Below are 23,236 nucleotides of genomic sequence, written 5' to 3'. Positions count from 1 at the left end.
CAACGTGTGACTTTTTTATTGCTCAAACGGCACAACCCTGTTGCAACTGTTACTTCAACTGACGGTGAAAACACTCGTAACTCAAGGTATGTTTGCAACTTAAAGCATAACAAAAAGCTGAGAGACTCACGTTAATCAAAAGTTAAGGCAATCAAAAGTTGATGTACCACTGTATAATAATAATTCCACGCGAGTAACTTTGCATTATCTCTACATGCAGTTTGGATTCTTTGGTGGCAAGTTTACTTTAGAAGGAATTATTTAGATTCCCGTACATTAATTGTTTAATGTACTGTCTCATGTGTGAAATTGAAGGAGTTTTAAAACAACTGATTCAGAAAAAAATCCAGTGGACGACTTGAGTGCAACCAGCAGAGGCGCTGTTGAGTGAGTCCCTGAAGAAAAACAAAACATGATGTTAGCTATGGAAAGCTAAGCTCCATCCAGAACTGCAAATGTACCCAATGTTAAGTTGTCAATTAAACGGTAACATTAATACAGTAGTTCCAAACATGCAATAAGAGATTTTCCAATTCTGTTAATAATATCACCATTTTTTATATCAATCAAGACATTTAGTCATATGCCCATTGGTAATGGACATTGTTTTCTAAAGTAACGTTATTTGGAGGTTCCAGGTACACAGGCTTATTATGTTACATTTAACGGAAAGTGAGGTTGTCCACGTTGACACATTTGTTCTTCACCGATTGGTCTTTGCTTTGGCAGCTCAGAATTGGCACTCACACTTTTATTGCATCTGTGGAGCATGTGGAGCAACACCTGGTTGCAGTCAGTGCAACGTGTAAAAGAGCTGCCCTCGATGGCTTTTGTAACAACCGTAAATAAGTGAGCCCACTAGAGTTTATTTTCATGCATGCAGCTTTTCATTTGTCTGAATCCGTAATGCACACTACGGGAGAAAGTGAAGGTTATGTGGTTTCTCTGCGCAAACATTAGAAGACGAAGACAAGGAGCTGTTTGGGTTTGTCTGGCTTTATGGTAGTTTTTTTTGTTTTTTTTTGCAAAAGCAGAATGTGATCAACTCAAATGGTTTCTATGAAAGAGACCCAGTGTTACCCCCCTCCTCCCATATTTTGACCATCTGGTACCCCCTCACTTTTTTTTCTACAGGTTTAATAATGTTTCAGATACAGTATCCATTTAGTGTGGGATTTCATTGCCTCCAGGCGCAGAGAGATTGAAATTACCAACAGATGTTCTCGCAAACTCTTCACCTGCTCTGGCGTTAATGCCTGAGTGAACATGAATACTAGCAGTGCTGAATCGCATGGACCAACATGTAGTGACTGTTGCAAGTGAAGTAGGGGGGCAAGGGGGGCAATACTACGAAAAACTGTAACTAAATGTATACAATAGTTGTTTTAGAGCTGTTCTGTTCTGTCCTGTTTATCTAGGCTTGAAATAACTGGAGAACTCCAATGATTGGGTTTTTGGGCACTGGCTTAGAATTAAACTCGCATCGACTGCCCGAAAGACAGCGTGAACCACTACCCTACCAGACATGGACACACAAAAAAATGGTAGCAGCCAGGGAAGAAAATGGCCAGTGTAGTGGCCCCATTTGCTTTTTCGTACAATACATATATCATAAAGTATGTAGTTTGTGGGATCTGAGTTGTGGCTTGTACAGCCCTTTGAGACACTCGTGATTTAGGGCTGTATAAGTAAACTTTGATTGATTGACTTTGAAAAAACGTACGATTAGATGCAACACATTAGCTGTTCAAATCACTGGTCACCAAGTACCCATTTTATGACATAATACAGAAACAGTTTAACACCGAGATGCTAAAAGGGGAGTTAGTTCATGCTAACTCTCAAAATCCTAGGAACATTAGCTGTAACACTGTCCAAATTAAAGTAATCAGTTTGGCATCAGCTGGCTTGTTAGCTCGTTTTCATTTGAAGAGGTAAACCGTAAACCGTTAACAGCTTAATAATAGAATGTAGGGCTGCACGATTTGGAGAAAAAAACTAATTGCCATTTTTCTCTCCAATATATTTTTATACGTATGAATGCAAAACAAAAAAAAGCGAAAATAACAAGTAAAGGAAACATGTTACTTTTGGACTGTCAATCAACATATTCTTGTTTGTGGTTGCCACACATTAGAACAATATGCGATAATTTACTTTCAAGACCTTTTTGCAGACAGACCCAGAGCTTTTGTCGACATCATGCTCCTAAACTGAAAAAATCATCAATAAAATCTATACTTTATTCATAATGTAATGTAATCACAATATATAATAATAATAATAATGCAAGTAACTATTGAAAAGGATTTCAACTTGTATTTCTCATTACTGTGGACTTCTTTACCATTGCACTGTAATTGGAATGTAAATAACTTTCTTGTCCCCAATAAATAAAGAAACGAATACAATTGTAATTTAAATAAACATTGAACATCTTTAAGTGGATTTTTTTTTTCCCAGTTGGAAAAACAAAGTGTCTTTTTTCTTGTTGCCATCATGTGATCACGGCATTCTCGCGAGTTCCTCCATGTTGATGGGCTCATATTGCCCATCCGATTTTAAAGCTGAATAATCAACACAACGGGACATTCGGCCCTGTAATCATATTTTTTTTCCTCCTAAATTTTGTTACTTTGCGGAACTTCTTACTAGCGAGTCGCAAAAATCTCTGGCAAAATATCTTCTCTTTTTGGCAAACATGTCTGTCACTCACATGCCGGTAAAACAAACAAACAACAAACACACCACAGCCGTTATCGCACTAATAAAAACCTCAATGTCGATTCGGTGTGGATTAATCGTGCAGCCTTACTTGGACAATAAAAGGAGTCTTACCACCACTTACAGAGATGCTAACCCTTCTACCATGAATTGATTAACGTGGACCCCGACTTAAACAAGTTGAAAAACTTATTCGGGTGTTACCATTTAGTGGTCAATTGTACGGAATTTGTACTGTACTGTGTAAACTGTACTGTTTCATATAATGTATTCTCTTCCTTTGCAATCTACTAATAAAAGTGTCAATCAATCAATTAAAATTTTGTACAAAAGATACAAAATGTTAGCTGTGACTAGTGCTGTGTGATATATAACAATATATGTCGTAGTGTCAATTGTACAATATAATACTCTATAATTTATATTGCAATTCTAATGTCTGGGCTGCTGCTGATGTAACTGCAGCTAGACTGCTGCTCTGCAGTTGCATTTTTACATCACTTGAAAGAACTTTACGACGAGAGCCGGTGGGGGTCTGGATGTCGCAGTTTGCTACTAGCAGAGACGGACGGAGAGCACAATGGAAGCTAATCCAGCAAAACCAGAAGCGGCATTGGTGCCAAAAAGAGGGACGAGGAACTCCTTTGTTTGGCTTTGGTTTGGATTAAATAACGGTAATCTGCAAAACATGCCGCCAACAAGTCGTTGTTAGCAACTTGAACACATCTGTTCTTATATGTTGTCTATAGCAGGGTTTTTCAACCTTTTTTGAGCCAAGGCACATTTTTTGCGTTGAACACACCACCAGCAGAAATCTTTAAAAAACAAAACTCAGTTGACAGTAAAAAATCGTTGTCGCAATCATTGGATATGACTTTAATCCATAACCAACCATGCATCAATATAGCTCTCGTCTCAAAGTAGGTGTACTGTCAGATCACGCCATGACTTATTTTGAGTTTTTTGGTGTTTTCCCGTGCGTAGTGTTTTAGTTCTTGTCTTGCGCTCCTATTTTGGTGGCTTTTTCTCTTTTTTTGGTATTTCCTGTAGCAGTTTCATGTCTTCCTTTGAGCGATATTTCCCGCATCTACTTTGTTTTACCAATCAAGAATATTTCAGTTGTTTTTATCCTTCTTTGTGGGGACATTGTTGATTGTCATGTCATGTTCGGGTGTACATAGTGGACGCCGTCTTTGCTCCACAGTAAGTCTTTGCTGTCGTCCAGCATTCTGTTTTTGTTTACTTTGTAGCCAGTTCAGTTTTAGTTTCGTTCTGCATAGCCTTCCCTAAACTTCAATGCCTTTTCTTAGGGGCACTCACCTTTTGTTATTTTTGGTTTAAGCATTAGACACTTTTTTACCTGCACGCTGCCTCCCGCTGTTTCCGACATCTACAAATCAATTAGCTAACGGCTGCCACCTACTGATATGGAAGAGTATTACACGGTTACTCTGCCGAGTTCTAGACAGTACAGACACTCAACAACAACACATCATTTGCAGATTATTATTACTGGATTGCAGAAAATATTTTTAACCCAAATAGGTGAAATTAGATAATCTCCCACGGCACACCAGACTGTATCTCATGGCTCACTAGTGTGCCACGGCACAGTGGTTGAAAAACACTGGTTTATAGCTATGCTATATCATGTATCATGTATATCTGTATCATGAATCAATTTAAGTGGACCCCAACTTAAACAAGTTGAAAAACTTATTCGGGTGTTACCATAGAGTGGTCAATTGTACGGAATATGTACTTCACTGTGCAACCTACTAATAAAAGTCTCAATCAATCAATCAATCAATCAATATGCTCACAGCTGATCACCGTGATCGACCTTATCGTTATAACAGTTACGATCGTACGGTGTAATCGCCCAGCCCTACCGAGTTTCCTCTGTTGTTTTTGTTTGTTAGCATGTCTCTTTCTGAATGCTGGGTTTTTTTGCTTTTTGTGGTACTATTGTGAAGTTGTCTTGGTATCAACATCAAAGTCAGTTAACGTATAAATGCAATCTTGTGCGTTGAAAACTTTTGCACTCGTTTCCTATTTGCATTTTAAGGACTGGGGTTGAATATACTCCGCTTGTTCCTACTCAGTTTTAGCCAAAACGAGCTGGTATGAACACGTTTTTTTACTTAATGCATCATCCCTAAGTATGTTCGAGATGAACAAGACCATAAGCAAACCAATTTTAGCCACCTACAGTGATGATCCTCTTGTATCACATAAATGTTATGCTGAGGGGGGAAAAAAAGGCAGTTGACGGGCGACAGCTGTAATTACCTGAAGCATTTACTGAGTCTGTAAAAAGAAACTGATCCTGACACTTGAATAGTTGCTGTACCTTCCCAGAGGCAAAACCTTTTGTCCTAACCGTAGCAGGGTCAGGCGCCCCCTGTCTACACACACACACACACACACACACACACACACACACACACACACACACACACACACACACACACACACACACACACACACACACACACACACACACACACACACACACACACACACACACACACACACATACACTCACACACACACACACACACTCACACACATTATTGTATTTGTTACCTTCTTGAGACCTCCGAAAACTGCCTACCTCTTTAGGACCACCCTTTCTGGATATATACATATTTGTATTTACAACATTAATAATATATACATACTATGAAAATATAAAAAAGCTTTTTGTGAAAAATCAGTTGGAATTTCACAAGAAAAAGGTCACAATTTCACATGAAAAAATTTGAATTTTGGCAGTATTATAATAAAAGTCGTAATTTTACTCAACGCAAGTCAACATTTTACAAGAAAAACTGAACATTTGTGCAATATTATGATACAAGTTGGAATTTTACTCAATGACAGTCGCAATTTTACAAGAAAAGCTTAACATTTTGTTATTTTTATGAAAAGAGTCGTAATTTTACTCGGCAAAAGTCACAATTTTATGAGAAAACTTTAACATTTTGGCAATATTATAATAATAATCGGAATTTTACTTGACTTTTGTCATAATTTTACTCAAAAAATTTCACTATTTTACAAGAACAACAAAAAAATTGGCAATATTGTGATAAAAGTCAGAACTTTATATGACTAATGTCACCAATTTGCATTAAAAAGCAATAATTTTACATAAAAAAGTAATAATTTTATGAGAAAATATTGCAATATTACAGAAACAGAAAGAATATGAGAAATTGTTCCCAATTTTATAAGGAAAAAGTCGACACATTGAGAAAAAAAGACTGCTTTTAGTAAATTATTATTTTTATTTTTTGTTTGTAATTGGTTTTTAGTCTTCATTATTTACTTCAAGTTATTACAGTATGTTTCTATATACATATTTATTTAATTTTTGTAATTAATTTTGGTCAAAGTGGGCACATTTCAATGTCTTACACACACTTGTTATTTCATATGTTGACCAGAGGGGGAGAACTTTTAAAAACGACACACAGTCAATTTGAAAAATCCCTCCTTTTTGGGACCACCCTCATTTTGATAGATTTCACCTATTCATCTATCAGATGCAACAGTTTTCCGTATTGGGACCATGATTTGGGTCCTAACTTGTTCACAGGTCCTCATATGGAAGGTACTTTTCCTTGTTGATACCCCAAGAAGTGTAGAAATACAAGAACACACACACATACACACACTCATTCTGCACGGTCAGCAGGGAAGGGTTAAAGCTCTAGCTCTAGTCCTGGGCCCTGTGCATCCCTCCAGTGTACACAGCTGGTGCCATTTCATCACACACATTCTACACATATGCAAACACAACTTAAAACTGTGTGCACTGCAAGCGTTTGTGCATGTCTGTCTGCACGTGTGTGTGTGTGTTCTTGTATTTCTACCCTTCTTGAGACATCAACAAGGAAAAGTACCTTCCATATGAGGACCGGTGAACAAGTTAGGACATAAATCATGGTCCCAATACGGAAAACCATTGCATCTAATAGAGAATGTCTCATTTGCACCCCTGGTGGGGAAATCTATTAAAATCTATCTAATCTATAAAAATTAGGGTGGTACCAAAAAGGAGGGATTTTTCAAATTGACTGTGTGTCGCTTTTAAAAGTGCTCCCCCTCTGGTCAACATATGAAATAACAAGTGTGTATAAAAATTTGAAGTGCTCCCCTTCTGGCCAACATTACAGCGTGTGTGTAAGAAATTGAAATGCGCCCCCTTTGACCAAAATTAATAAAAACATAAAATAAATATGTATATAGAGACATACTGTAATAACTTCAAGTAAATAATGAAGATTAAAAACCCATTACAAACAAAAAAAAATACAAAAAACTAAAAGCTTACATTATATTTGCATAGTATGTACGTATTATTAATGTTGTAAATACAAATCTTTTTAAATCTAGAAAGGGTGGTCCTAAAGAGGTAGGCATTTTTCAGAGGTCTCAAGAAGGTAACAAATGCTAGAATGTCAGTGTGTGTGTGTGTGTGTGTGTGCGTGTTTGACCGAGCAAGTTGTTTTTTCAAGTCCCACACTTGACAGATAGAGTGCGTGTAAAATGTGATAATGTACAAGATGTGAATAACTGACAGCTTTTTTTTTTATTTTTTATTTTTAATACTGTGTCTTTTAATTGTATCCTGTCAGGAGGAAATGTAGTTTGCCAGATTTATTAAATTCCCAATTTTCCCACTGACATTAGAGAGGGTTATTTTAGGTTTATAAGTGCCTCAGTACTGTACTGTACTCCGCAGCTCCTGCATCTCATAATAATCTTACGCATGTGTGTCTACATGCATGACTTCCATAAATCAAATTCTTTTTAAAGCACCTTGATGATGTTTGCTCAATGCTATTAGCGCCCGAGTGTCCCTGTGAACCTGCAGCTGTGCATTCAGTCTAACAACTCATGTAACGCTGCTTATCTCTTTTGGGGTTGGAGATATGCGGTTGTTAAGGTCGCTGCCATGGACACCGTCGGGTTTCTCGTCACAACTTGGGCGCTTTTAATTACTCTTCGTAACTATTCTTCTGGGAAGTGTTGATTCAGGTGATGTATTACAGGCAGACATTCTGGCTCAGCATAGACCAGGGGTGTCCAACTCATTTTATATCGGGGGCCACATGGAGAAAAATCTACTCCCAACTGGTAAAATCATGGCACGATAAATTAAAAATAAAGACAAATTCAGATTGTTTTCTTTGTTTAAAAATACAACAAACACCTTATGAAAATGTATAAATCATAATGTTTTTTTTTTTTTTTTACACACACATGTTGCGGTTAATAGTATTCTACCTTTATTTGTCATTGTTTATTCTTTCTGAATAAATTATGTGATAATGTTCATCAGTCAACTCATTTGTGTTAATTTTCAATCTATCATTATAAAAAAATTATATTTTGAAAAAATTGTAGTTTGCTCATTTTCCTCGACTGATGTACTAACATCATGTGGTTTATTTATTTATTTATTTTTTACAAATTTAGCATAATCTATAAAGATACAAAGAATTGCTATTGTGACATCTAGTGGACACATTTAGAACAGCAGTTTCTTCTATTCAAAAATTTCGGCTCATTTTTATACTTAGCAAACTCATCCCGCAGGCCGGATAAAACCTGTATGCGGGCCTGATCCGGCCCGTGGGCCGTACGCATAGACCAAGGGTGCCCAAAGTGAGGCGGGAGGCGGCAAATGTGACCCGTCGAGTCGTTCAGTTTGCCCCACCAAAGGGTGGTTTTCCAAATGTAATACATACACTACCGTTCAAAAGTTTGGGGTCACCCAAACAATTTTGTGGAACAGCCTTCATTTCTAAGAACAAGAATAGACTGTCGAGTTTCAGATGAAAGTTCTCTTTTTCTGGCCATTTTGAGCGTTTAATTGAACCCACAAATGTGATGCTCAAGAAACTCAATCTGCTCAAAGGAAGGTCAGTTTTGTAGCTTCTGTAACGAGCTAAACTGTTTTCAGATGTGTGAACATGATTGCACAAGGGTTTTCTAATCATCAACTAGCCTTGTGAGCCAATGAGCAAACACATTGTACCATTAGAACACTGGAGTGATAGTTGCTGGAAATGGGCCTCTATACACCTATGTAGATATTGCACCAAAAACCAGACATTTGCAGATAGAATAGTCATTTACCACATTAGCAATGTATAGAGTGTATTTCTTTAAAGTTAAGACTAGTTTAAAGTTATCTTCATTGAAAAGTACAGTGCTTTTCCTTCAAAAATAAGGACATTTCAATGTGACCCCAAACTTTTGAACGGTAGTGTATTCCTACTAACCTCTTTCAAGTTCACTAGGGGTGTCCCGATCCAATATTGATTTCGGCTATCGGTCTGATATCAGCAAAAAAGTATTGGATCGACTTGCATGTAAAATCTTTGATACAAGAAGTCCTACTTGTGTTAATCAGTTAACATCTGTCCCCCAATAAGCACACAAGGTTGCTTATTGTGTTTTAGTCAAGTCCTTTACAATAGGTAAACGTGGTAGGCTACTAAGGGCTAGCAACTACACAACAACCAACACACAATAGCACGCAAGCTAGACATACATAATACGTCTCCTTAATTGAACAATATTCCAGTCTAAAACAGCACATTTGTCAATGTAATCAAGTATCAAAATAATTATATTTGCATATTACTTACACATTAAAAGTCTCCAAGGCAGTAGTATATTAGAAAGTATCCAGTAACAAATGGATCCGCATCAGTCAACTTACTGCATCATAACTCAATAATGAATTAGTTTGGGCACTTCAATTTCAAGGCAGCCTAAGTCCATTCCAGATATTCAATGAAAAATAGTGTTTTTTATACCTACTATTGCTCTTTGTTTTACTCATTTCACTTGATTTAACCTTCTCTAATATTCCATACTACAAAATAATAAAAGTATATATGATTCCTACTGATATCAATTCGGATTTATATGAGTATCATTACTACTCCAATAAGGGTTGTTCCAATATTGGGACAACCCTAAAGCTCACACAATCATTGATGACATGTCCATAAGATTAACTACTTGCCATTTTTAATTGTTATTTGCACAAATTAAATTAAATTGAGGATTTTTGCGTTTTTACATTTAAAAATCGCTGTTTTTGCCATGACCCCTTTTTTTACTTTGGCCCTTGGAGGCAGAACGTTTGAGCACCCCTGCAATTAGGGCCTCATATCTGACCCGCGTCTCTAATTCACATTGGGTCAACAATATCAGCATCAACCTCTCCACAGGATGGCTATAGCTGCATTTAAAGTGCCGGGAGTGGTTATACAGTATACTCTGCATGCACTTTAAACAATGGATTGCGTTACTGGTGGGAAATTTATAGGTGCTACGCTTGCCATACGGTTGTTTACAATAAACTCATTAACGTTAGTAATGTTATCTGAATCTGCTTTTAGAACATTGGTTTTTTTGCTGCAGTGTTTTAAATATACAGTGTTCTTTCCATTTTCTAATGCACTCCAAACCGTTATGAAATTTAAAAAAAACATTGTTACAGAAAGTGCATTCATGATCAGAAATAACAGCCTATTACAATTAAAGGTCTGTCCTTGAGGGCAAATCAACACCCTGACTCTAATAATTAAATAATTAACAGCACAGTGTTCCCTTGAGTATCATGGGGGTTATGTTCCAGACCCCCCATAGAAAGTAAATTTAGGCAAAATTTGGACATTATGATTTGCCTTATATTTCACACATTCATAAACACTTCCTATGATCTTAAAACACATTGAAACAATCTAAAACCTATGCAGTTTTGACATGAGATTTAAATGGGTATTCAAAAGTACTTTAAAATCTATGATCCACTGAGACTGCAGTCAGTGCACCACGATGTGGCAAGGAAACACATTTTAAATAAAAAAGCTCTTTTTTCAAAAATAACTGACACATTGTTGTACAATGTCAAATTTGCAAAAGTGGCGCAACTAAAAACAACTCCTATTTGTTACCCCAATTGTGGTCACGCAGTTCGGGATGTAACGATATGAACATTTCATCTTTCGGTCATTGTGACTCACATTATAACGGTTATCATTTTTATCACGGTGTTGTTAAATTGTTAACATCTTTTAACCAAGTCTAGTTAAAATGTCTCTTGTATTCATGTTAGCATTTAAAATGTAAAATATTATTATTATTATTAATATATATAAAATATTACTGAATTTTAACTTATTACTAATACCGGTAATTGTTACATCTCTGCACACAGTATAACCAACTATGAAATAGAAACAAACTAATTATTTGAAAATCTGATTTATTTAATGCATTGAAACGTCATCCCTAGGAAAGTCGTTAACCTTACCTGCATGCCCCCCTAAAGCCCCCCTAAGTTATCCAGTGTAAATCCCACTAACCTTATCTGTGTCTACACACAACAATGCCACCGTTTAAGACCGCCTTCGTCCGCCGGCGCAACGCGACTTAATACGCATGCGCGGAAAATGCGCACGTCATAGTCACCTCCAGTGTTGCTTTGTGTGCAAAATCTTAAATGTAACTTATCTGAACAATATCCAGTGTTGTGGTATTTCAATTAACTGGAATCTAGTGTGCTGCGGGGCCCTATTGTAGTGAATCACACCTGAGCCATCATAAATTAATCAAATCTTTAATAAACACGTAAAAGTACACATTGTGATAAAGAACATTTTACATCAATTAATTTAGGGATCTAGATATCTGGTCAGGACACTCCTCACTCTTTTGCCTTCACCTTCATTGTCCATTAATTTTTGGCGACTTTATATACTCTGGACCTAGACGTGGAGTCCGCGACATACATGGCGGACAATAACTGATACAGTCTGCTTTACCAGTCCAAATGCATTCGCCGTTTTCCGTAGTCTTCCCTCGACGGCCAGGTAATACAAAGCACACACTACCTGTTTTATCACATCCACAAGAGACCGCATTCTCGTTGACTCTCCTTCGAAAAAAATGGACAAAGTTTTTCAGTAAGTAGAATCACAGCTGACCTCGACATTCGAAAGTTCTCTTGCCGTCTGAGAAGTGTTGTATCCGAAATAGCTGCAATCGCTTTCTCTTAAGGTATTCATGTGTGATTTCCACAAGGGTCTGTACATGTAGAAGAATCAGAAACACGGGCATGTCTGGATGATTCACCTCCATATTTCCAGTGGTTAGCTCCGAGTTACAAAACCGCATTATGATGAAGCTGGCTGTGGCACGTTCTTTCTGACGTCACTTCCTGTGTGGGGCGCGGTTTTTCTGGCGTCACTTCCTCTCCGAACTCAGTTTGTAAACGATCAACGAGTCCATACAAAGCTAAGAGCCGGAGATTCAAGAAATACACGGCACACTTACCCCGTGTAAAAAATTGTCCGAGGAGGGGAACCTTAAACGCTGGTTTAGTGTGGCTGAAATGGGGCTTAGGCTAAATAATTATTCGTTTAAGGGGTTATCCGGCTTAGTGTAGACATAGCCTAAGAGATAGGAAGTCAGAGCAAGAAGGAGGGGTAGGGGGCCATGACTTTTAGGATTCTTTAGATAAGCCTTAGAATTCCGCATAGTAACAAGACAGCCCACTGATTGGAGTAGGTTTAGCTTGTAGTTTTAAGTGGAAATGAACCTTTCCGTCAAAGCACTGATGTGATAACCCACTTATCCAATGATTTATTTTGGCTAAGCACATCTTGGACAGGCTTGATTGCACCAGTATATTAAAGGAAAGGGGAGACATTCTCATTGCTTTTACCCTGAATGAAGAAGCACCAGTCAATCATTTCTACTTGGCTGATTCAATAAGTGTTGTGTCCCTGCAGTGGTTATCTGCCCTGTTAGGACGCATCCATATTTTTAAAGCTTTCCAGAGGGGCCTAGCCCTCCCATGTTTCGTAGCTCTAATGTCCAATCCTCCTAATGGGCACATAGGCTGTATTAAAACAGTTTTCCTTTAACTTGACATGCTTGATTTAAACCCTTGTCTCTGACAAATGCCCTCTTGTTCGATCAGTTCTTTTTTCTAGCACTTAAAACCAATCCCCATAGTTATTTTTAGGTCAGCTTTCCAATCAAACTGAATGCCTGATATCACATTTTCTAAATGAAACACAGTTACTGCAGCTTATGTATGTTCCCTGTCAACTAGCGTCAACATATTGGCCTCTTTTGCTACAATACAGCTAGATTTTCTTCTTTCTGGGCTGCAGGTGTGGGTTGTATGATTTATCACTCTCCCTCCCCTTCCCTCACATAACACATTCCCATAATGCAATGTGTTACCAGGCTGCACTCAAAAGGACTGACAATAGTAGCAGGTGTGCAAATATCTCTCAGGCCCATTGGACAAAGAGCTTCAATATTAGCTCTATATAAAATACTCGTTTTTATGGGCAGACGGATTTATGTTGGAACAAACTAGCAGGGCTTGTTTGTCACACAGATGAAAAGATAGGCCGTGCAATATCTCTAGTATAATACAGTTTGTGGAAAAAAAAAAAGTACAATTAGACTTAGACTTAGACTTCCTTTATTGTCATTTGAATTTGAACTTTGCAGTACAGATAAGAACACAATTTAGTTGCATTAGCGCTTTGTAGTGCAGGATAAAAGAGCATATCAAAATGTAATGACTTTGACCTTTGAGTCCAGTTTGGTGAAGCTTTCTATGCAATTTTGGGGTTGGACACATCTTTTTGATGGTCTGTATTTGCACCGGTTCATACATATAAAGACAACACATTGCTTGTCAGAATTATACATGGTTGAAGGATCAGCATACTGATAATGCCATAAAGCAAACACTGCAACATACTTTTCACCCACTACATAATCTTTATCTCATCTGACCTTTTATTTACAGATATTACTGATGACAATATTGGACTGAAAAACAGTTACGTTTGAAAGTAACTTTCTTAGTTACTGTGACAGTGATGGAAACCAGGGACAGGTCACCAGCTGAGGGCTCTTTTCAGTCTCAGGCTCTTCAAAATCAATCTATACCGTTTTTTCCTATCTGTTCTTAAATTGTGTTACTGAGAAATATACATATTTTTGGTTTGTAAAGACAACATGACATCTCGTATAAATGGTATTTCTCCTTTTCTGGTATTTGAATTGACAAACTGTTTGGCGGCGTGTGCAGACTCAGCAGCCACTGTCTCGCCGAGCATGGATATTTGTACAGGTTGAAAGACAAACAGTATCCCGATTATTCCGTATGTCTTGCTTGTATCAAAAATATTGACAATAAAGAAACTTTGGTAACACTTTAGTATGGGAAACACATATTCACCATTAATTAGTTGCTTATTAACATGCAAATTAGTAACATATTGGCTCTTAATTAGTCATTATTAAGTACTGATTAATGCCTTATTCTGCATGGTCTTATTATACAATCAATAAGCCATTAACTAAGAGTGTTCCCTCAATAACTTCATAATTATAGCATATTAGTAACCCTAACCCTAACCTTAACCCTAACCCTTATATGTTCCCCTAGTGTCCAAATAACTCTAAGTCTATGTTACTTTAATAAGCAACTAATTAATGGTGAATATGTTTCCCAAACTAAAGTGTTACCGAAACTTTAAATTTCAGTGAAAAGTACATGATTCAAATGAAAATGAAGTAGTTGGAACACAAACGTTGAGATTATTCTCCTTTGAAAGCTTATACTCTCTTATTCGAGTAATGGAATAACACAATTGCACTGGAAATTAGTCCCAACTATCTGCGAAGGGTGTAAAATACCAGAAACAGATCGTAACTTCGTAAGCAGTCAATATTTTGTAATGTACAAAAGTTGCTGTGTGACTTTTTAAATTAAACAATTATCACTATTAGGGGTGATATTTTACACCTACGAAGGTGTAAGTGCGGATCCATCTGCTGGGTCTGGTTTGGCCTTCACGGTCCCACAATCAAGTGGACTGTAACAGCAGATAATTATTCAGATCCTTACAAAAATATAGTCGGTTCTAGCTTGGTGCTTGCGCCAACCCCCCTACACATTTTTGTGGAAATGAGCTTTGTAGTTTTTGTGTAAGTAATACCTAGTATCCAATGGTTTTCATAAATATGTAACTGTAATATCACTTCTTAGAGAGACATTGATGTTTCTTGCCAAAAGAGTAGTGCAGCTCAAATGAAGGTCCAGTCCCTGAAACATCAGCTAACGTTATACTGTAAATGTTCCATGAAATTTCTTTGATATTTAAAGATCCGAGGTTGCGCCTCATTTGCAGCATGTCCTTGTTTTTTTTGGCACTTGACTGACTCTTTGTGGTTCATGATGAAGGATGTCAGACGAAGGCCTCAACAAGGGCTTTACTTTAGAAAATGTATTCAAGCTAACTTTCTGAATAACTGCCCAGCTGACAATTTGATACTTACTCCGGGCTGATAAACAAGGAGAGAGGCGGCATGATTGCGCTATTGGAAAGGCATTACTGGCGGCTGATTACAGCGTTAGGGTCGGCCTTAGCCAAGGTTAACCGTCCATAATGAAACACTTTGAAAATAATGATACACTGCATGGTTTTATGAAGGCCTGCTGCTGGCTGATCAGCTCCACAATGGTGACCTTCAGCAAGCTAAGACAACCCATAGCTTGGAGACTCCTTTAGGTTCTCAAATGCAACCTCGGAAGAGTCCTGTTCGTGGGTTGACCGTCTTGTGCTTCATCTCGAGGCATGAGTATTCTTCCTCACATTAAGCCAAGAAGAAGTTGTCTGGACAAAAGGGTTCAATTGATGAGGTAAAACCACAACACACATCTGTTTGGGGGACAACAGAACCAAATTCAACACCAATAATCAAAACCATTCCAAGGAATGTTGCCTGTTAAACAGCTCTATTTTGAACACCTGGACGATATTAAATATGGCTCATATTGTTGACTGACCTATGTCCATGTTTCACTGCTTGCTGTTTTGTCCAAATAGCACAGAATGTCAAGACAAAGTCTTTCAGGCAAAATGTTGCCGTTTTGTTTAGTTTCTGTATTGTACAAATGGCACATAATAGGGGGATTAAGTCTAACAAAGGTGGGATAGATTATGCAGTGTTTCCCACACATTCATTTATTTGTGGCGGCCCGCCACGAAAGAATTACGTCCGCCACAAATTAAAAAAAAAATATATATATATATATATATATTTTTTTTTCCTGTCCAGCTTCTCAGGCAAATCATATAGTTGATGTAGATGCCCATATAGGCTGTTCAGATTTACTTTACAAAAGAGAAGCGTAGGATACTTCTCTTGTTGCCTTATTTGTATTTGACCACTACTGTTTTCTGTTTATTTGTTACTGACTGTGGCAGGACACCTCTGCCTCTGTTTCACTTTATGTTGCTGGTAAATAATATGGTTGTAGTAGTAGGCTAAAGTTAAATTATTTAGTATGTACTATTTAAAGGGGCAGAGCTTTAAGAGACATTTTAGCTTTTATATTTTATAAGATATATTTTTTGTAAGAACCACAATTAATAAATATATTTCAGTGAATAACTTATTGTTCAAATCTGTATATATATATGTACATAAAGTGTTGTTATTATATTGTAAAATGGATGGATGGATGGATGAATGGATGGATGGATGGACGTTTAAAACAAAACTGTTATTATTAATTAGTAAGTATACATTTTTTGAGCCTTTTTAGAGAAAATCATATCATTGTAGTAAATTCTGCAAATTACTCGATGATATCATGGCCCATAGCCACGCCCCCACCGCCACAGGTATCTTGGCAGTTTATGGGAAACACTGTTATGTGTGGTAGAGAATCCTGGTAAGATAAAGCAGTTTTGCCCAGTCGTCTTTATCCATCTCATTATGGAATGCTGTGTGTAAAAAACACACACAGTTGCATCATTATCGCTTTTTGTTGGGTTTTGGGTAAAAAGCAAGGGCGGAAACATGTTATTTCTTCTGTTATGGCTCTGATGCCACAATTGTTTCATGATTTGTGTGTAAAAGCACTACTGTTACACTTTAGTAACACTTCAGTAGTAAAGCATGTGTTCGGTTTTTTTCTTTCAGTGTCATGTAGGGACGTTCCGATCAGGCTTTTATGCTGCCTATTCCGATACCGATTATCTATGAGTGGCCAATATCATTACTGATACCCATCATGTGACTGTACATTTTTCAATTTATACATGGTTAGTGCTAGTGATAGTTTAACAATATCCACACGATATTCAAACGAGTTCCCTATTCTCTTCCTCTGTGTTTGATATGTTCATCCTCCAGTGATACCAGATAATCATACTTAAAATACAAATATTTGCAGTTTATTTCCCTAATGGAGGTGATTATTATTAGCTTAGAGGAGGGGCTCCACATTGTGTATGGAGACACATAATTAGCAGCTAGCTGCTTGTCAGCCGTGGACTAAAAATAAATACAGTGTCAGCCAGAAGGCATCGGCATTTAAGATCAGCAACAAAATGCATTAAGCGGCAATGGCGATCACATAATTTTTCACAAAAATTGTAATCATTGTAATGCGAGTTACTCCAGCACTCCCTCTCTATGCTTATGTGTTCTATATTTCTGAACATTCTGTACTTATTTATGTAACCTACATGAATAGATTTTGTATTTAACAGTTTGCACAAATTGCTATTTAAACATGTATTAACAAAATTCTTATCACAAAATATCCTATTTTAGTGTTACAGTGTTGCTCTTTATATTGAACCTCTGAGTTGTAGTTCAACACTTTTGTAGCTATTCTGGGTTTTTTTTGTTTTTGAGAGGAACTGACGGGAACTAATTAACAAATAAGAAAGAAATAACCCGGGTTCTTTCATTCATCAGCGCAGCCTCTCATAAGAAGCCAGCTTCAAGCAGAAACAACAAAGTAGTAAATCAAAGTGGTTTCCTTTGCCAAGCACGATGCCCCTTTGGGAAGCTACCTTGGTGCTTAATTAAAATCCAGAAGGATCATGTTTTAAGTGGAGGTGAACAAGCACTGAATAACAATGACAAATTACACCCCAGAGCATAAGTGGTTTATTTTATTTATATATTGTTTTCGAAATATTAGACTGCGTTTAATTGTGTGTGTGAAATGACAGGAATCTAGTTTTACTGCCGCATCCTGCCAAAAACCAGGATTGACATATTAATCTTATCATTGCCCAAACAGGATTAAAATTAAACCGCTCGTTATTCAACATCGTTTAATGGATTACTGTTTTCCTTAGGCTTCTAGCCTCACATGCACTAATGTACACACCAGCTGCTACAATGTAATCACCACATATCAATATACAGTATGTAATGCATGTGGCAGATTTATGGTCAAATAAAACATCTAGACTAAAAGTCTGTGCTGAACTTTGTAGACTGTTTGGGTTACAAAGAATAAAAGCATAGAAACAGGAAACTGCTCTACAAATAGCAAACCAATGAACAATTACATTTCAGTGGTATCTGTCCCTTGAAGTTATACTACACAGAATTTGACCAAACTTTTTGGGGAAAAAGTTATCCACTCAAGATTAATTAAAATTTTTTGTCGCATTAGAATACTTTCAGTTGGTTACCTTTTAATGTAAGCAGAAAAGGACTAACTTGCAATGTCTAGCTTCTTCCTTTCCTTTTTTTGCAACATTTATTCCGGAAACATTACCCGGCTTCACGAAAAACAAGAAGGCAAAAAATGGTTTCCATTCATCCATTTTCTACCGCTTGTCCCTTTCGGTGTCGCGAGGGGTGCTGGAGCATATCTTAGCTGCAGTGGTTTAAATGGGTAACACACTTGAGTTACAATATTTCCTACCTTGAAATGTGCATTCATTTTCATTGTTATTATTTAAAGTATTAGCATTATTGTATACATTGCAAGAATATTATATAATGCAGATGTCGCACAACTTACCGTCGTTCACCTTAATTTAGTTTGATTGTTTTTAGTTTTACTAATAACAGTTGGTAACTTATTTTCATGCTTAAATAACAAATTAAAGCATTGCTTGTACAGACGATAATATTTTTTTCAATGATGAGTATTTATATTTCCATGGGAAATATCAACACTCCGAACAAACTGGAAGTTGACCAGCAACCTGAGATGTGTAATGAGGAGGGGTGGGAATGTTTGGGCACATTATGATTAGGGAGCTACAATTTGATGATATATAAATTATCGACCCAATACCAAGTAGTTACAAGCCAGTATTGGTTATACTAGGGCTGCAACTAAAGATTAATTTGATAATCGATTAATCTGTCAATTATTACTTCAATTAATCGATTAATAATCGGATAAAAGAGACAAACTACATTTCTATCCTTTCCAGTATTTTATTGAAAAAAAACAGCATACTGGCACCATACTTATTTTGATTGTTGTTTCTCAGCTGTTTGTACATGTTGCAGTTAATAAATAAAGGTTTATAAAAAATAAAAATAAACTTTTTTTTTTTTTTTAAATAAAAAAATACAAAAAATTGCCTCTGCGCATGCGCATAGCATAGATCCAATGAAACGATGACTAAATTAATCGCCAACAATTTTTATAATCGATTTTAATCGATTTAATCGATTAGTTGTTGCAGCCCTAGGTTATACCAATGCTGATACTCAAAGTACTTCACAGTTTCAAGATCATTGAATGATTCAACTTTTAACAATTATTATTATTATATTATATTCAGACACAAACACGGGATGACTGTCTAACAACAAATATTTTAATTATTTCCTACTATTTGATCTACTTAATTATTTGTGGCTTTTTGCTCTTAAAGCCCTCCTATGTCCAGGGACTTATTTCCTAAGTTTTTAAACAGTAACAAAAACGACAAAATATTTAGTGAAAATAGAAAATATCGATCTAACCACTGTGGTATAGACCTTGTACTGAGTACTTGGTATCATTGCTGTCGCTATTTAGTGACCTCTGACCTGGAAGTGTATTCTTACCCTGTGTTTCAATGTAGACTATTGCTACATTTCTTTTAACAGTAAACCTTGCTTGCCTCACCATCAGCAGCTGTTAGACTACTGAAGTGAATCACACCTGAGCCATCATACATGAATCATATCTTTAATGGACGTGTGGAAGTAAACAATGTGATAAAGAACATTTTACCACAACCAACAACAGGACACTGTTCTTGTAGGCTGAAATTGGTGGTCGTACTTGACGGCTGCAACCACTCACAATAGTTATGGAGTACAAAACTAGACGTTGAGTAATCGCTCGACATACATCGCGGACAATAATTGACAGTCTGCTTTGCCAGTCCAAATGCATTCGCTAGCTTTCGTAGTCCACGGGAGCCCGCATTGTTGTAAATGGACAAAGTTTTTCACCAAGTAGAATCACAGCTGACCTGGACATTCGAAAATTCTCTTGCCTTTCCTCTGACACAACACACTCGGTGACAAACATATCCCACCATGCTGCCGTTCTTCTAGGGCTTATCCAAAACCCTCGCTCAACATTGCTTTGTTGCCGTCTGAGATGTGTTGTATCCCAAATAGCTGCAATCGCCCGTTTCCTTCTCTTAAGGTATTCATGTGTGATTTCCAAAAGCGCCTGTACATGTACAAGAAGGAGAAACACGGGCATGGTCTGGTTGACTCGCCCCTATCTTTCTAGTGGTTGCCACCGAGTTACCGAACGGGTTGTTATGAAGCTGGCTGTGGCGCGTTCTTTCTGACGTCACTTCCTGTGTGAGGCGCTGTCTTTCTGGCGTCACTTCCTCTCCGAACTCAGTCTGTAAACGATCAATGAGTCCATACAAAGCTAAGAACCGGAGATTCAAAAAATAGACGGCACACTTACCCGTGTAAAAAAATGTCCGAGGAGGGGGACCTTAAACGCTGATTTAGTGTGGCTGAAACGAGGCTTAGGCTAAATAACTATTTGTTTAATGAGTTATCCGGCTTAGTGTAGACATAGCCTCAGAACCGATCATTTACCCCACTCCCGAAGTTATACGAAAGGTTCCAGAATTGTTTCATTTGACAAGGCCAAGCCTTGTCAAGATTAAACACAGCTGGTAGTTTCCCTCGGCTAATCTCGTCCTCGATCTTTCAGTTTGAAGATATGATATTTCTTAAGTGAGCCGGCTAAACAACATCGACTGTTCTCGGCTAAGGGGCGGGTGAGTACGGGGGTTGGGGGGGCATACATCGATAAAAAAATAAGCGATGTGGAATCATGTACAACAGGAGTGGCCTACATTCTGCTGTTTCTTAATGTGACATGATGTAATGCAAACTGACTCTTTAGAAGGACAGATCAAATTGTTGCAAGCACTAGGTTGGTTAAAAGCAAAGCCAGTAGAACCCCTGTCCTTCTGTCTGACCTAAAGCTGCAGTAAGGTGCCCCCCCAAGTCGAATTAACTGGTTTTCCTATCGTTTTTACATTGATTAACAGGCTTAGTGCCATTTGGCTTGCAGGCTTTATTGACTGGGTGCACCTGGCTCAAAAAGCTTTTGTACCTTTCTTTGTTTTAAGTGTTAAGGCTTGATATATTACTCTGATAAGTGTAAATAAAAAGTGAAGTCCATAAAACATGGGCTGACCATGGCCTGACCTCATCAGTTGAAGTGGAGAAACTGGCCGCATGGTCTGAAAATGCAGGTCAAGGCTCAACTAATGCAGAAAATGTCAATTACACCCCCCACCCCCTGCACGAATCCTTCCTATTTTAAAGATACTTGCACTGGAGAAACAAGGGAGGAGGGGCAGAGGAAGTGGGGTGGGCTCTACTCTTAACAGGGGCTCTAGTGAGAGCTAGAAATCAATACTGCTGGAAAGAGGGGGTTGGACAACTGACATACAAGGTTGTTTCAGTGTGTGCTAAATAGCACAGCGATTTCTAAAGATGCTCCTGTATGAGAGTGTGCAGGAAATGGTGTTCATTCATAATCATTAATGTGATTGTGCTCATTGTGTCAGTTATGTGTGACAAGCTGCTTGGATGAATTGTACGGTTGAACCAATCAATAGAAGAATCAAAGGAGGAATACTCGCTTAGGAGAAAGCTTGTTACTCTTTTCCAGTGTTTTCGTATTTTTTTTTTACAGTAGTTAAATGTCTGATTTTATACCTCATAAGACTAACGATTATATTCTACATTAACCAGTAATACCTTTTCCAATTCCAAAAAAGGAACACTGTTTGTCTTACACCACACGGAATAGAAATTGAAAGAGTAAATGAAACCAAATTTCTATGTATATTGATTGATGATAAATTGAACTGGAAATCTCATGTAAAAAATATACAACATAAAGTAGCAAGAAACACGTCAATAATGAATAAAGCAAAACATGTTCTGGACCAAAAATTACTCCATATTCTCTACTGCTCGCTAGTGTTACTATTTGTGAGTTATTGTGTAGCAATATGGGGAAATAACTACAAAAGTACACTTCATTCATTAACGGTGTTACAAAAAAGATCAGTTAGAATAATACTTAATGTTGGATATAGAGAACATACAAACCCTTTATGTATTGAATCAAAATACTGAAATTCCACGACATAGTGAATTTGCAAACAGCTAAAATTATACGCAAAGCAAACTATAACCTGCTACCTAAGAATATACAACAATTTTTCTCAACAAAAGAGGAGGAATATAATCTTACAGAAAAATGTAATTTAAAACATTTGTACACACTTAAGACCGTCAGTATATCAGTATATAGTGGAATTAAATTATGGAATGGATTAAGCAAATAAATCAAACAATGATCTAATATGATCCACTTCAAGAAACTATTCAAACTTAAAGTGTTTAAAAAGTACAAAGAAGAAGAACCAGGATAAACATTCTGAATTTATCTCATCCATCCATTCATTTTCAAGATAATCTTACTCATCTCACCATATGCAATATAACTTACTTCACCAATTAGTATTTACTTATTTTTATTGTTATTACCTAAGGAGTATGTTGTGAAAAAATTGAGAACAGGAAGTGAACAAAAGTTATAGCAACCGCTATAAAGGGAAAAGGGGTAGGATTAAATAAACTCTGCTTCTTCCTACTCCTTTTCAAACATGTTGAATAGAGAATCTGGAAATTGTGATGTATCATGTTGTATGCATGCATGTTCGAAATAAACTCAACTCAACTCAACTCAACCATTAGTAGGCCTTAGTTCTTGTGCAATTTGGCTTTCAGTTTGAGTATTTTTCATTTTACTCGGCCTGGTTTGCCAGCGCAATTTTTCACCAGAAGGTAAGAAATGTTGCTTTTGCATTATATTGCGAAACAAAACGCCAGATAACATGTCTTGCCTTATACACACACCATAATAATACTCATATGTTGAAGCACATCAAACGGTGCGGCTTCATAGCATACCAAAGTCGTACTAAAACATTTTTATTTATTTTTGAGCGCTGTGTGTAATGTTCTATATTTTCAATTGAACATATAAAATGTTGTTGTTGTCTATTTGAGTCATATTGCCATCATAGTGCAGTCTACACATATCTCTTATGTTTGACTGCCA

At 37.1% G+C, this 23,236-nt stretch overlaps 1 protein-coding gene across 2 annotated transcripts in view; it reads left to right on the top strand.

Annotated features, from left to right (window-relative positions):
• The window catches only part of LOC133662748 (TOX high mobility group box family member 3-like), a 165,773-nt gene that overhangs the window by 6,150 nt on the left and 136,387 nt on the right, over positions 1-23,236 (top strand). Inside the window, exon 1 of one of the 2 annotated variants that reach the window (XM_062066890.1) lies at positions 3,260-3,398. The exons of the other annotated variant lie outside the window; for it this stretch is intronic. The gene's annotated coding sequence lies outside the window, so the exon portion shown is untranslated. Of the gene's footprint in view, positions 1-3,259; positions 3,399-23,236 lie in introns of those variants that run through there. 2 annotated transcript variants of the gene reach the window in all.

Source organism: Entelurus aequoreus, linkage group LG02 (genome assembly GCF_033978785.1).
Source record: "Entelurus aequoreus isolate RoL-2023_Sb linkage group LG02, RoL_Eaeq_v1.1, whole genome shotgun sequence".
Taxonomy (NCBI): domain Eukaryota; kingdom Metazoa; phylum Chordata; class Actinopteri; order Syngnathiformes; family Syngnathidae; genus Entelurus; species Entelurus aequoreus.
The sequence above is the reverse complement of the archived record's forward strand: the minus strand, read 5'-3'. Positions and strand labels throughout refer to the sequence as shown.